Raw genomic sequence first — 15,661 nt, 5'->3', positions numbered from 1 at the left:
GCCAACCAGGAGTACCTGGTTCAACGGATCAAAGGTACGTGCTCCCCTTGGAGACTCGGGAGCGTTTCGCTGAGCTGGGTCAAGCACTGGTGGTGCCAGATGCCCCGTCAGTGGAGACGCTCGGGCTGCAGTCCCAGCAGGGCAGAGAGCTGCTTTGCAAGGAGCAGCGCTGGGTGTTTTGACAGCTTTCTCTGCTCGTAGCAATGTGGTGGTGTGGGCCCGGGACTGGTTTTAGAAGGTTTTATTTCTCATTTCAATCGGAGCCGGGCAAGAAGTGTCCTATTCAATCTCTTTGTTAATTAGGAATAAAACTTCCCTTGTAAACTCAACTGCCTTGAGTATATATAATATATGCAAGCATTTAATGAGTTCAGTTATTCCTCCCAGTGAATGTGGTGCCCTGGCAATGCACACGGAGGTGTGGGGTTCCCAAAGCTAGTGCAAAATAGGTCTTCCTTGCACCTTCCACCGCCAGTACCTGAATAGGTGTTGTTGTTTCCAGAGCTGTCCCAGGGAAGCTTCCGCTGGGGCAGAGGAGGGGATTTCAGAGGCCGGCAGTGGGGAGCTGACTTGCCCACCGACTCCGCTGTAAGTTTTCAAAGATGCCTTGGTAAACTTCCTAAAGCTGCTCGTCTTTCAGGATGAGGCATTTGTGGGTGGCTGCAAGAAGTCCAAATCCTCTTTGCCTCGCTTATCCTCAGAATCGCAGTTTTGAATAATGCAAAGGGGCCTGGACGTGGTGCAGATCACAAAAATGCACTTGTGTGTGTTAGTCTGGGGGCGGCCTCTTCTTTAGACTCCTGTGGGATGTCCCACAGGTAACTGTGAGGGCAGCAGCCTGAGATAATTCACCTGAAATAGTTAAAAGAGAGACTGCAGAATAAGCCAGGGAGTGGAAAACAATCGTTACACTGTCCCTCTTAGCCTGTATTTGAAGGAAAACCAGCACTGAAAAAAAAAAAAGAAAGAAAGAAAAAAGGCATTAAACCAATTAAACTAGCATGAAATCAGTCATGTGATTGACTGTGTCCTGTATTTGTTCTCATGCCTGAGATTATGGCAAGAGAGTTGCTGCTGCATTGTAGCCTTTGGTTCCTCGGTCTTTCTGACGGCATTCAAGTGAATTTTGGGTTTTTTTGCACAGATCCTTATGCACATCTTCTGCACCTATCTGGACTCCAGGCTGCCATGGAACATCCAATATCCCGATGGCAAAACCTTCACTGCCCAGCACTTCATCCAGACACCCCATGAACCAGGTACTGGCATTCTTGGGCTGCTGCTTTAGCTGCTGTTTGCCCCTTGCATCCCATGGGCACCCTTAAAATCCCTCTTTTCTTTTCTGACCTTCATTCCCAGACCTGACGGATGAGAAGCTCTTCTGCATCTACCAGAGCAGCATCAACCCACCACACTACCAGGTCATCTACCACGGCCACGTCTACAACGTGCAGGAGGTAGGAGCATGTTAGGTGTGTTCTGCTGACAGGAAATGTTCAGCAGAACTGATTTGGGTTTTTTTTTTGTTCTATTTATTTATTTATTTATTGTAACTAGCCACATCTACATTTAGATGTGGGCTGGCTCAGTGCAGAAAGCAGCTTCCTGTGCATTTTCTCATGACTTCTTCTAAGACCCTAATTTCTGTAAGCTCTGATGTGAGCTGTTATTCCTGAATGCCAACAAGCCGGAGGCTTCCTTCTAGGAGTTTGTGGAGGGAACCATCTCGTCTCAATGCCAAGCTACCAGATTTTTCCTGCACATTTTCATACTCTCTTGAGCCCTGGGTTGTGACTTGGTCGCCAATTTCAGAAAAATGCCATAAGAACTCCTGAGTATTTGAGGATGGTTGCCATCAAAAAAACTCCTCAAAAATCATTTTTTTCTGATGTTTGTCTAAGTGAGAGGTAAATATTGAGGCAATCCCCCAGGCTGTTGTACCATGTTTTTGAGGTTTCTATTATAGTCTTTCCTCATCTCAGGTTATTAAACCTTTTCTATTATGGTGCACACCCCCTGCATACGTACCTTGCCAAAAGATTTGAAGGAAAAGCTGTACAGCTGTGGCTAAGCTAAGGGCAGGATGTGCCCGTTGGTTTGCATAAGACATTCTCTCTAAGATAGTGGTGTGAGTGCTTGTCCCTGCAGTCGCTCCCAAAGTCTTCTCTCTTCCCGCGCATTCAGGGCAGAAACAACCTGCTCCACGTGTTGCTCCTGTTCCTGTACATCATCAAGACCAGGGAATCGGGCATGCTCGGGTAAGTGTCGCCCCGTGGGTCCCCTCGCGCTGCCGGCGAGAGCTGAGCAGCAGCTTTGGGTGCTGAGGTGCCGTGAGGCTGCTCCGTGGGACGGCGGTGACGGGATTAAAATCCTGCTGGCGTTTTAAGTAAGGGCAGCCGTTCTGTAGGACTGTGTCAGTTGGGTGAGCGTGAGCACGCGGGAAACGTTTTAGGTTTCTCCTTGGTCTTGTGCCAGCTGCAGATGAAGAAGTTTTCCTTGTAAGGAAGATGGGGTGTAAACAGGAGCTTTAACTTGCCGCTGGTTTGTGACTGTGATGTTCTTTTTGCAGGCGCGTCAGTCTCGGTGCTTCAGGAGTCAACGTGCTGTGGATTTTTGGAGAGTGACGAGCGGGACCACAGGTCGGCAGAGGAGTGATCCCTCTTCCCAGACAAGAAGAACCGAGCAGCATCATTATCCTTTTTGCCTTGGAGCAAAAAACATTGGAGAATTAGGGTTTAGGGTTAGGGTTTAGGTTGGGGTTAAAGATTTTGTTTGCTTGTTTGACTGATTGATCTTTGGTTGTCATTTTGGGGTGTTCCCCACCATGCCAATACACTCTTATGTAGCAAATGCTGGAAGCAGGTGGATCTAATAGCAGGAGTTATGCTGAGCTTTGGTGGGCAGTTGCGCTTTGGCTGCTTTTGATACTGAACGTGTCTGCATGGATCTAGGTCCTGGAGCTGGGTTTCCTAGGCAGGGCGGTTTTCGGAGGCGCTTGGTCAGCCCATTCCCGGGTGCTCTCTGCAAATCTGGTGGTGTTTGCCCCTTAGAGCAGGAAGGTAGAGTTCTGCTGGCTGTGATGCTGTGGGGATGGACGGGTGTTGCAGGTTGTTTGGTCTAACTTTGTGTGCAATGATTTTTTTTTTCTTTTCCAGGTTGTAGATAGCATTTAGAATTGTTTAAGCATTAGAAATAAGGTAAGGAATAGATCTATTTTTTTTAACCTCAGTCGGGGCTTTTCCCTCTGTCCTGGCTGCTCTGCGAGGTGTCGATCGTCTCCAGCGCCTGCAGGGAGCTCCGTCCTGGAGCTGGGGTTTTCTAAGCAGGGAGGTTTTGGAGGCACTCGGTTACCCCGTTCCCAGGTGCCCTCTGGGAATCCGGTGGCCTTTGCCCATTAGAGCAGGAAGGCAGAGTGTGTGCCGGGGGCTGTGAGTAGTAGTGGTGATGCTGCAGAGGTGGCTGTTGAGGGAGATGTCCCGCTGATGCACCCTGGGGGGTTGTTAGGCTTTACATTAAAAAGGAACACGCATGCTAACTGACCTGTTTTTTGGTTTTGCAGGTGCAGAAGATGGGGGGCCAAATGGAAAGGAAGATCCTAAGCCCTATAGGCCTCAGCCTTCCAGCCCTAGCCCTTCAGGCCAAGCCCTTCGCCCTAGCCCTGTTGGCGTCAGCCCTTTAGCCCGTTAGGCTCAGAGCCCTCAGCCTTATAGCATCCCTATAGGATCCTCCTAAGTCTATAGGGTAAGTTTAGATTTGCGAAGTAGGTTGCGAGAATGGCACGGTTGTACGTTCTTTTGAGCAATAAAGATGCAGAAAGTGCTGGAGTGCGTGTCTCATTTCAAATAAAGATGTTTGTGTGGTGTCTCATTTCAAATAAAGATGTTTGTGTGGTGTCTCATTTCAAATAAAGATAGAGGTGTTGTTTTGTTGCCTTCATTGAAGTAGAGGCTGCCCTAAAGGGATAGGGCCAAAGGGCTAGAGCTCAGGGCTAAAGGGGTGGGGATAAAGGGCTTGGGCTAAAGGGCTTGGGCTAAAGCGCCAAACAGCTGAAGGACTTGGGTTAAAGAGCCAGGATTCAAGGGCTAGTCTTAAAGGGCTGGGATTAACAGGTTTACGGCTACAGGACTAGGGCTAAGGAGATAGGGCTGAAGAGGTTTGGGCTAAAGCGCTAGTGGTGAGGATTAACGGGCAACAGTTAAAGGGCCAAGAGCTAAAGGGCTAGAGTGAAAGTGCTTAAAGGGGTAGAGCTGGATGGCTAGGGCTTAGGGTTAGAGGGCTAGCGATAACAAGCTATAGGGCTAAAGGGCAAAGATTAAAGGGTTAGGACTAGAGGACTGAGACTAAAGGGAAAAAGCTAAATGCTCCAGGTATAAAAAGCTAGGGCTTAGCGCTAAACAGTTAGCACTAAATGCCTAAAAAGCTATAGAGTTAGACTTAAAAGGGTACCATTCAACGCTAGCTTTAAATGGCTGGGATTAGAGGGCTAGCACTTGGGACTAAATGGGTTTAGGGCTAAGGGGCTTAGGGCCAGCGCTGAAGGGCTAGGACTCAGGGTTAAAGGGCTAGGCTTAAAGGGCTAAGGGAGTTAGCGCTAAAGGCCTTGGGGCTAAAGTGTGAGAGCTAAGAGGCTTAGGACTAAAGAGCTTATGGTTACAGGGAAAAGGGCTTAGGGCTAAAGGCTTAGGATTAAGGCCTTAGGACTGCAAGGATAGTGCTTAGGGAGAAAGACCTAGTGGTAAAGGGCTATAGGGAATGGCTAAAGGGCTAAGGTTAACAAGATCTTAGGGCCAAAGGCCCAGGGCTAAAGGGCTTAGGGCACTAGATCTGTGACTAAAAGTCCAGGGCAAAAAGGCTGGTGGTAAAAAGCTCTAGTACTAGGGCTAAAGGGCTAGGGCTTAGGCCTAAAGGGCTAGGACAGGAATGAAGGGCAAAAAGGTGGGTATAGGAATATATAGATTAAAGGTTGTTATGGCCAAGGATGAAAACAATTATCTGCTTGCTTGGTGGATAAAGGATTTTCTGAGGCCAATAATTATGGGAATAGTTAGGAGGAAAGGTTAATAAGGATCACCTCGTGAAGGTAAGGAGATGTGGGGATATAGAGGTCACCTGTAGAAGATTAGGGAGTGCCCTTCTCTGGGATTGGTCACTGGGTTATTGGCACCCCAGGTAAGAAGGTTGTAGAAATACCCAAACCCTGAAGGTAGAAGGGGTTGCTGAGCTGTTCCTGCTCCTCTGTGATTTCCCCATGGGCTAGGATGGGAGAAGCAGTGGGAAAGGGCTAGGATGAAAGGGCTAGGGCTACAGCTTGGGGCTAAAGAGATAGGAAGAAAGAGTTAGAAATTTAGGCTAAAGGGATAAGACTAAAGGCTCAGGATAAAGCCCTAGGGCAATAGGGCCAAAGGGCCTTGGAATGATGAGCTTACTTGTACTTCCCCATGTTGAATGCCATTCTCTAATCAGAGTGATGACACTGTGCATAGATGCAGGACACTCCTGTTTGGTGGTAGCTGGGGGTGATGGGAGCCGGTGCTGCTCTGTTTGCTTTCCTTTGGGGTGTGTGTGTGTCTTGTTTTGCTTGGATTTCATTATCACAGTATTCATAGACAGTCCCAATGCTGTTCCTGCCATACATCACGCAGCCTCAGCGACCTCCAGCAAACTCTCTTTTTCTTCTCTTCCCTTTCTAGGAAGTTCGTTATGTTTTCTAAATAAAATGACTGGCGTTTTTAAGTTACACTCTGGTGTGTGCTCCTTCTTGGCTATCGGATACAAAAAATCCCTTTTGCTCCTCTGTGTGGAATGAGTGCAGAAAAAGCAAAGGGAAGATAGGTGGCCCTGCAAACCTTGCCTCACTTTAATCCTGCCAGATCAGTAACCACAGCCATAACCCTGGTGAGTAACCGATGGAGTGATGAGAGCAGTGGGAACATTTCTGGAGCATTTCTAGAAAGGCCCAAGGGTAGTTCAATGGCATCTTCCTACCTCTTGAGTCCTGCGTTAGGGAGAGCACAGCTAAAGGGCATGTGCTTTCTTGTGCTTCAATCCTCCTCTCCTTCCCCTGCACACACTGAGGGATGAGGGTGGCTTTAAGGCAGACGCAGTCCCTGTTTTCCTTGCAGTGCGTTTCATACCTAGGGTGGCTTCTCTCTAGCTGAAAGCTAGATAGGTTTCATACAGAATTGTTTTAAGTCAATGAAATATGGAAGCACTGAAGCTAAAGGTTAAGCTACCCTTAGACAAGTCCCTTAGACATGGTCAGGCGTAACTTTCAGTCCTGCAGTGGGGAGCTGGACTGGCCTTTTGAAACAAAACACAGCAGAGAGCTGTTGTTACAGAATTGACAGAGGTGCCTTTGGTGGCAAAGCACTTGCTATGGCTGGGAGCAGCCTCCATCCTACTGGAGAGGCCGTTGCTCAGGGATGGCACGTCGCAAAGGCACCACACCGATGGCTCTGTGTTTGTGACATCCAAGGCTCAAAGGGCTGCTTGGCCCCCGCAGCTGGTTGCCAGCTGCTCTGGCGGAATGTTTGCTCTGGAACCTGCAGTCTCCCTGGACAGCGCTTGTGCTTCGACACCGTTTCCTCCCTAAGCTGGAGCATCGCTACTTTGCCCTGCCTTCTTTAAAGGACAACTGCTCCTTTTCCCTCCCATCTCAAGCCAGCAAGAGCCTTCCAAGGGACAGGCGGCCTGGCTAAAGCAAGGGCTGAGCAAACGCAGCGCAGCGGCCGAGGTGCAGCAGGCGCCAGCATGCGTGCCTGCCCTGGAGAGCAGGAGCAGGAGCCGGGCGAGAGCTCCTCTGCTCCTCCGCTGACAGGCAGCCAGGCAGCCAGCGGCACCTCCACGCAAGAGCTGCAGCCAGCACCCGCGCCTGCACCTCTCTGTGCTGCCCATGAGGGGCAGCAGCCCAGCTGCAGCTCCACCACAAGGGCTGACCACTCCCTCCAGGTGCCAGCTCCACAAGAGCCCTGGCATCTGGCGCCCACAGCTTTGCCAGGAGCACCGGGCTCTGCCAAGCACACACATGGCACATTGCCTCCCGAGATGCATCCCGATCCCACAGGCAATGCCCCCATGAACATTGTCTTCAACCACATTGAGGATCTGGAGGAAATTTCTGAAGAAGAATTAGAAGAGCCCTGGGATCTGACACCCCCATCTCTTTCAGAATCACCGGGCTCTCCCAAGCATACAGATGGCACATCGGCTCACGAGACCGACCCCTTTCCAACAGGCGACAAGCCACTAAACATCCCTTCCTGCAAAGAGGATTTGCAAGACATCTCCAAGGAAGAATTCAAAGATCCCTTGGAAAAGGAGGAGCTTGTCCAAATCTGCATTACAGATTTGATGCTTTCAACCTCCACCAAGAAGAGACCAAGGCTGTTACCCCACAACAGGAAGATGTATATTGAGGTGCGTCGTGACAAAGAAAGGGCCGCAGAGGTGAAAAACAGCACTCCACTCCCACCAGAGCACTGCTGTCGTGTTGAGGCTGCAGCACACCCAGTACTGCTGCTCAGCCACACAATGTGCTATGGACTGTGGCCAGCAAAGACACCGACCACCCTCAGCCTGAGCTGGGAGCAGCATCAGGCAGCAGCCACAAGCAGAATCCAAGAGGGAATCGCAAGAGGAGCCTCGCTTCCCCCTCCTCCCCTCCCACACCTACGGAGCAGTCTCCAGAGGAAAGGTGTCCTGAACAGCTCCCGCCGAAGAAGCGCTATCGCTCCTGCTGCCAGGAGGGAAGCAAGGGTTTCCCTCTGCTACGGCGAGCTGCCGCTCTCTGCAGCGTGCCAGCCCCTGAGCATCTGCACCCAACCTGCCCTTCCCAGCACTGCTGCCTCAGCCACCTCCAGAAACTCTCGTTTTTTTATTTTTCCCCTTCCTTTCTAGATAGTCCCTTACGTTTTCCAAATAAAATGACTGGTGTTGTTATCAACTTACCCTCTCGTGTGTGTTCCTTTGTCTGTCGACTATCGGCTATGTAAAAACTGCTCCTAAGCAAGCTCTTGGGGGAGGAGGAGGAGGGTACAGGGACATTCTGCCACACCTAGAAGAATGGCATTCCAGTCAAATAATTAAGCCTTTCTTTAAATTAGGCTCAAATGACTCTGAGGATTAGAGTGAATGATATGAGAGCATGAATGAGAAGAGAATGACATGAAAAGCATTACACAAAATACTAGTTACAAGTGGAGCAGCTAGATTTAATGGAGCTTCATTCATCGCTACTCCATCTCCAACTCTGGCAAGGACAAAAATGTGCTCTTCGTCAAAGGGGTAGAATTGTAATATCAAAATTGTTTTCTAAGTGCCAGGATTAAATTAATTAAAATTACGTTAGTTTTAAAAACAAAGGTTAGAATTTTCAAATAAAAGCCTTGTTAGATGAGAAGAACACTGTGCAATGATGCTTGCATATAGGTGGGATTCCTCAAGCTGATGTCAGAAGAGGATCCGTCAATTCCAGTCCCAAAAAAAAGCTCGTAGAGCTGCCATGAGTCAAGGCACTGGGAATACCATCCAAACGAGAGCTCTAAAATGGTGAAAGGACCTAAATGAGAGGCCTCTCCATTCTGCAGCCTTGCCAAGCTTGCGCAGGTCGGGTCGCCTCTTCCTCGTCCCCCTGCCACCACCCACTTCTCTGTTGAGAGCAGGAAAGCTGCCTCCAGCACAGCACGGAGACGGCACCAAGAGAGGCACCGTTCTGCCCTCCCGTGCCTAAACCTCTCACTCCCATGGGCAGCACAAGGACAGCGTGCTCTCTATCTGCTTTCCTTTGCTCTGCACTGCTTTGGATAAAGGCTTTGCAGACAGACAGACTCCTGACTGTTAACCGTGTCCATGACCAGCAGGAGATGGGAAAGGGCGATGAAATGCTATGCATTCTGGCTAGGCAAGAAAGTGGCTCCAAATGCTCACTATCAAGTAGGTGACTCTCAGGTGCCTCTGAAATCCAGGAGCATTAGGCACTTGATTGTGGGGAGCCAGAGGAGCAGGACTGACACTGAGGCTCCCTCTAAACCCAGGATCCAGGGTATTTCAACAACCTTCCCAGGTGACCTTTATATCCTCACAGCTCTTTCTCTCTCATCCTATATGTTCCCATATTGGTTGGCCTCAGAAAATCCTTTATCCATCAAGTAATTAGGCCACTGTTTTCATCCCTGGCTACACCTACCTTTCTTCCTACATATTCCTATACTTGCTGGACCATATGGATCTGCCCACGGAACTTCCTCAGGCTGCCAAGAGAAGCTGCAGAGGCTCTCAGTTCAGGAGTGCTACACGACAAGCAACTGCCCTTACCCTCTTTCTTTACAATTTCCTATCTATCTCACAACACAAAGTAAACCCTAGAAGTGTTCCATGTCCTCAGCAGTGCTCCACCTCCCTGAGGAAGGAAGGAGAATATCCCACAGGAATGAGAGCAGTTCCATAGTTGTCACGTTCCCCTCATGTTTGTTCTTCCTCCTCACTCCTCAGCCCCAGTGACTGGTGCTATTTCCTGCATTTACAGAGCTCAATGGGACTTCAGCACCAGCCTCTCCAATATTTTTCTTCACGCAGCATCACTGCCATAGCAGTGTTTCTTGCAAGAGAAAGTCTTTCCACATGCAGAGTGGAACTAAGTGCCCCCCCCACACACCACAGAAGTCTACAGAAAAGTCCCTCCCAATTCTTGCAAACCCAAGCTGCCCCACATCCAGAGGGACTGCTGGTGAAAGAGGCAAGCACAATGCAGAAGAAACACTGAGAGTGCTTGACCCCACTGAAGGCAAACGAAAGGCTCAAAGGGCTTTTACACCCGCTTGGACTAAGAAAAGCAAGTAGATTGAGGCTTGTCAAGGAAGGGCTTTCGTGGCCAAAATACAGCATTCCTGTGGTAGCCAGCCACAGGCATTGCCCTCACCGCTTCTTTGGCTTCTCTTTTGTTTCTTCTCTCTCAGACATCTCACCTACCTTTCTTCTCAGAGCGTCTAGGCACCCCACACACACTGTACACACCAACAGATACAGAAATCAAGAGCTTTTTTCTAGTTGAGGGACATCTGCATCCTACTCCAATGCAATGGAAACAGGTTGCTTTGATGGAGATGCTCCTCTGTCTTTACTGCTCCTTTCACTTTACTCTTTTGACTTTACTCGATAATTTAGAAAGGTTTAGACTGATAAATAAATAATTCCAAGGGAGAATGTTCTCTTTAGCCCCACTTCATGTTAACGGCCCCTAAGGCCAGGAGTTCCTCCCTTAGCCCAGGTTCTCTAACAGTCCTCCCAGGTTCCCCAGTGACCTCCCAATCTTTTGTTGCCACAGACTGGGCGTTCCAGTGAGCAGCACCAAGGCCCTTCAGCTGGAAAGCTCTCTAACCCGTCTCTTGAGCAAGCAGGAAACACTTCAATGGAAAAGGACAGAGGAGAACATACTGTTTGTTTGCAGATTGCTTCTATTTAACATTGCTCTGCGCCCCTCCTGCCATCTTCTTCTTTCTTCCCTTTCCTTCCTTTTTATATCTTTGGCCACTGAAGCCCAGAAGATCTTTTTCTCCTCCTTCAGGCAGTGGGCGCACATTTCCTGCAGGCCACAGAAAGGCAATATCACAGAATATGAGTCTCAGATTTTATCTTTTTTTTTTTTTTTTTTTTCCTTTTCAGAGGGGTAGCTTGTGCTCTTCTGTGCCTTCTCTTTGTGCCTTTCTGTCAGCAGTGTTTTGCTCACAAGGCACAGTGCAGGGCCCCGTTCTGCATTGAATAGAGATCTAAACGATCACTGATCTACAAGGAAACTGTATATTTTCTATCACATAAAGTTTCACGATTAATATTGCTGGGAGAAATATTGCCCAAAGAAAATGCTCTGAAGATGTTCCTGAGAATATCTGTAGGAAGAATACCCCGTGAAAATTTGGAACAAGTGGCATCTTGAAAATCAGAGTCTGAAGAAGGTACTGCTTATTCCAGTGGCCTCAAAGCAAGTGCTCACTCCTCAGCAGCCAGTCAAGTGTGTGCACAGAGCTGTCTCCAGGCTGACACAAACATCCTACCCATCCATTCAACCGATCTACCTGTGCTGTAGTTGGACATCCTTCACAACGAGGCGCTGCTGCCTGGCCTTGGGTTGCAGGGCTTGTCTGCCCTCAGGAATTGCTGGGACAGCGTGGCAATCTGAAAACATATGAGGAGAGGAGGACATGAGCGTGTGGGATGAGTTTCTTCTCCTTGCGCTCCCGGACAGCACACCTGCTTCTGCAACAGGAGGTGCTTCCGCACCACTGTTATCCTGAGCATGAAACACTGTACGGAAACACAGGGCTCCTCAAAACCATTTTTCCAAGACTCTCACCTGGGAAAAAACACTACTGTTTTGGCTGCCTCCCTTGCTTCCTCCTGGATGGTGGGCAGCACATGAACTTGTGCCCACTTTTGAGCACGAAGTCTCCTCAGGGTAATGACGCACTTTGCTGGACTCCCTGAAAGGATGGATCAGGAGAAAGGGCCCATTGGGTAGCTGAAGACAGTCATACAATGCTTCCCCCTCTGCCAAGGCCCTCAGCTCCTGTCCCCTCGGGACCTTAATGGCAGTGCTTCCTTCATCTGGCAGCTTACTACCTTGGGCAGGTGAAGCATAGGCGACGGTGTATTTACAGCCTGCTCTTTCTGGTAACCTCTCAAGCTCGCACCTGGAAAGAGGAAGCATATAACGATGCATCAGATAGGACAGTCTCTGGGAAAGAGGATCTGCAGCACTCGCCTGCTGCTCTGCACTTGCCTGCCTGGCACCAGGAAAAGCCAGGTCATGGTGACAGGAAGGCAATAGCCTTCCAGAGCGTAGGGAGACTTTGTGTCCCAGGGAAACTTCATGACAGTTTCACTAGATGCTGCTAGATGTTTGCCATGCAGCAAGAAAGCAGAGGGCATGGTGGCAGCATGTAACAGCATTTCCGAGTCAAGAAGGGCTTTACACCCCAGTCACACATCTCCCATCCACAAGGATCAGAGCACAGCAGCAGCCCTCTTGCCTTCTCCAAGGCTCTCACCTCCTGGGACACTTGCTCTTCTCTCTCCCTTCTGCTGTCACCATGAGCCCACTACGTCTCTGGAAGAATGGCTCTGATGGGAAAAGAGGGTCTTCCCAGAAAGATTCCCTGAAAGGGCATAGGAGAGAGAACATCAGCCATACTCTACCATTTCTGTCCTGGCTTGAATACTCTGCAAAGAGGACTAAAAAATCTTGTCAGGTGTTATATTCCCTTTGCTGGAACTGTCCTTACCAGCCGCTACTTCCACCTTCCTTTGGGTGCTGGGAATAACAGGAGCACGGGCCACTGCTGCTACTGCTGCTGGAGGTCTTGGGAAGAGCTTGTATTTGGACCTGGAAGCCAGAAGAGAAAAAGCAGCCTAAGAGGAAAGACTCACTGTTTCCAGGTACGTGCTCATCCTGCAGCAAGAAAGCACAGGGCATGGTGGGAGGGGGTAACCACCCTTCTTAATTCAGAAGGACAATGTGTGCAGGAAACACATCCCCGTGCCACAAGTACCAGCGCACAGTATTAGGTCAAGGGCCCTCTCCCAGGTTCTCACCTCACGGGAGCCTTGCTCTTCCCTTCTCTTTCAGCTGGTGCTGTGACCCCACTCAGACTCCCTGAACAGTGGCTCTGCTGGGGAAGCAGGCTCTACCCAAGAGAGCTTCCTGAAAGTGGGGATAAGAGAGAGCTGAACACCTGTGCTAGTCCATGCATGACTTTAGTGCCTTGACTAGAATTTCCTAGCAAGGGGAGCAAACCTCTGAACAAGTTCCTACCAGGTCTTACATTACCTTTGCTGATGTTGTCATCACCAGCCTCTTCTTGCCCACTCTTCTTTGGGTTCAGTCTTCCATGTGAACTGACTGCTCTCAGTGGTGGAGGTCTTGGCAAGAGCTTGCATGCGCCCCTGGAATGAAGAAGAAGAGAGAGAGATGATCCTGACACTGCTACCTGCTGGTTGTGCAGCAAGAAAGCCCAGCGTGTGGTGGGACGGAGCAACCACTCCGAGAGACGCATCTGCCTCCCACAAGTAGCAGAACACAGGATTTGCTCCATTGCCTCCTCCCAGGCTCTCACCTCGCAGGAGGATTGCTCTTGCCCACTCCTTCTGCCGGCACTGTGATCCCCTTTATGCCGCATGTAGAACTGCTCAGCTGGGGGACGAGGCACTTGCCAGGAAGCTCCCCTGAAATGGATGATGGGAGGAGAGCTCCTTAGAACTGGAACTGTGGGGGAATTTGAACAAAAGGACCATTCTGGTCTCCTGCAGTCCAGAAGTATTAAGAGAAAAGATCTGGTTCTCAGAAGTGTTCAGTTATATGAAGACAAGCACAAGTTTTGCCAACTGTAACTGCAATGACAAGAGCCTGGAGCAGTCCACCTCCCCATCCGTTGCTTAGCCTTCCCTTTGAATCCTGGTGCCTTAGAAGATGGTGCTGTTGGTTGGTACCTAAGAGAATGGTCCCCCTGACAGCAGTCAAGTAAGTTGTTTGAAATTAGAGAAAAAGAACTGTTTATTGCAGTCATCTATCTGTTAGGCACAAGAAACAGGTTGTCACCCTAATCAGGAATAAAACTATTAACACCAGGGTAGATTTAGGAAGCATTCTCTTTATTACGGTTCCGGATGTCCTTTTCACGAACTTTTTGCTGCTTATTTCCATGTATGGTTTTGTTTTGCTCAGGCTGCTCTATTCAGCTCCCTTTTTCAGTTTTGATGAGTTTTCAGTTAATTCATCCAGGCCATAGTTTCCCTTGTAAGAGCACTTTCAACCACCAGGTGTTCTGCTAACACATTTCTACCATTGTTCCAAATGGTGACAATGGGTCTTTGTGGACATACCTGCAGTGGCAAAGGCTTTTGTGCTAGAGCTCACTTGGAATCAACACACAACACTGCAAGATTATATCTTTAATAAATATGTAACTAATAGATATTTTAGAAACATCAAAAAAATCATCAACTAAACAACATCCATGGTAACAAAAACAAAAACACTCTCAAGCAGTTTGGCATGGCAGAGATCATGCTCGGCTGCATCAGCCTCCCTCCCTCCCTCCCTCCCTGCCATGGACAGCCCCTTTTGCAGGAAGGGAACGAGGGAAAAGTGGAGGAGAGAAAAGGGAAATGTCAGTGGTCTGAGGGCCATGAGACCCGCGGTGGATTTGGGTCCTACCTTGTGAGCCATCGTGCAGGCTGCCCTGGAGCCCAGCAGCTCCCTGCATCTCCTGGGCACCGCTGGTGGCCGCTGGTGCTGTGTGGCCCTGCTCCACATGTGGCCTTGCTGCTGCCTGGGCAGCCCCGGGGCAGAGCGGGACGGAGCCCTGGGAAGCATCCGTGTTCCCATGGCGATAACTGCCCCTCTGGGATGTTCCAGCATCAAGGTGGGGAGGGAAGAGGGCAGCGGCAGGGGACGGGGGATGCAGCGAAGAAGGGTGTTTGTGTGCTGGACTCACCCCACACTGATGAGCACGGCGGCAGAGAGTAATGCGTGGGCTTGGGCTTGCCGGGTGGCCATGGGGTCTCCTCACGCAGTCCCATGATGGTGTTGGTGGGTGCCTGCCTCCGAGACTGAGCTCCACTTGGCGTGCTGCTTCAGCCTCCACAAGCATTCTTCATCTTTTTGCTCCTTCGTCCCTGTTCCAGTATGGCCCTTCCCATGTGATTCCTCCAGAAAGGTTTGTGTTCCATGGTGGAGACATGTTTCCTGGTAGCCCAATGAGCCCAAAGGGCAACTGTGGCCAGCTGGGAGGTGTGCATGTCCTCAGCAGAGCCCTTGTGGGTTGGTAGTGGCCTGGGAGCCCTGATGTAAAACTGGTCTCCTTCTCTTCAGCTGCCGGGCACCTTGCAGGCACCGTGGCCTGTGGCTGAGCCCAGCCTTGGTCTGGTCCTGCCCTCCTGCCCATGGCCTGGCTTGGCGGGGCTGCAGAGGGGAGGGCAGGCACATACATGCCCCAAGCAGCAGGGCCCTGCAGCTGCTGCAGCTCTGCTGAGCACTGTGCTGAAAGGTTGGCTTTCCAAGGGAGCGCAATTCCCAGCCTTGAGGTAACGATGCGAAAGCCGAGGGCAGATGGGGAAGGAGATCTCCCCGGGGCCAGAGATCTCCCCATGTGTGGAGGCCCACCTCAAGAACAGCAGTACAGGATGCCTTGTTAGCAGATAACCAACCTCAAGGGTGGCAGTCCAGGTGTCTTGTTAATTCACCTCAGGGACGACAGTACAGAACATCTTATCAACAGATAAGGAACAAAGCAAAGAAAAGAGGAAAACTGCAACCGCACACATGGCATGTGATTAAGAAGCTTATTAGATAATTTTGATGGATTCTTTATACTATTGGCTTATTTAGTAACTGCACTTCGCATGCTTTTTGCAAATAAGGAATTATATTTGGTTTAGTATGGTATATAAGTTGTATCTGATGCTTGATAAAACATCTTTGGTTCATTATACCGGAGTCCATGCACATCATACGCTGCAGGACTGTGCCCTTTTTCCTGCTTCTTGGCCATCCTTCTTTAGCATCCTTCTTTAGCATAGAAAGCTAGCGGCTTCTCCACTTCACAGCTAGCTTACATAGAGTACAACACATAGGATTGCGCCCACACTTGGAAGGTTTCCCGGTTTCTTC

The sequence above is a fragment of the Tinamus guttatus genome, unplaced genomic scaffold, assembly GCF_059628265.1.
Source record: "Tinamus guttatus ecotype Peru unplaced genomic scaffold, ASM5962826v1 Tinamus_guttatus_pri_ptg000087l, whole genome shotgun sequence".
Lineage (NCBI taxonomy): Eukaryota > Metazoa > Chordata > Aves > Tinamiformes > Tinamidae > Tinamus > Tinamus guttatus.
This window is presented reverse-complemented; position numbering follows the sequence as displayed.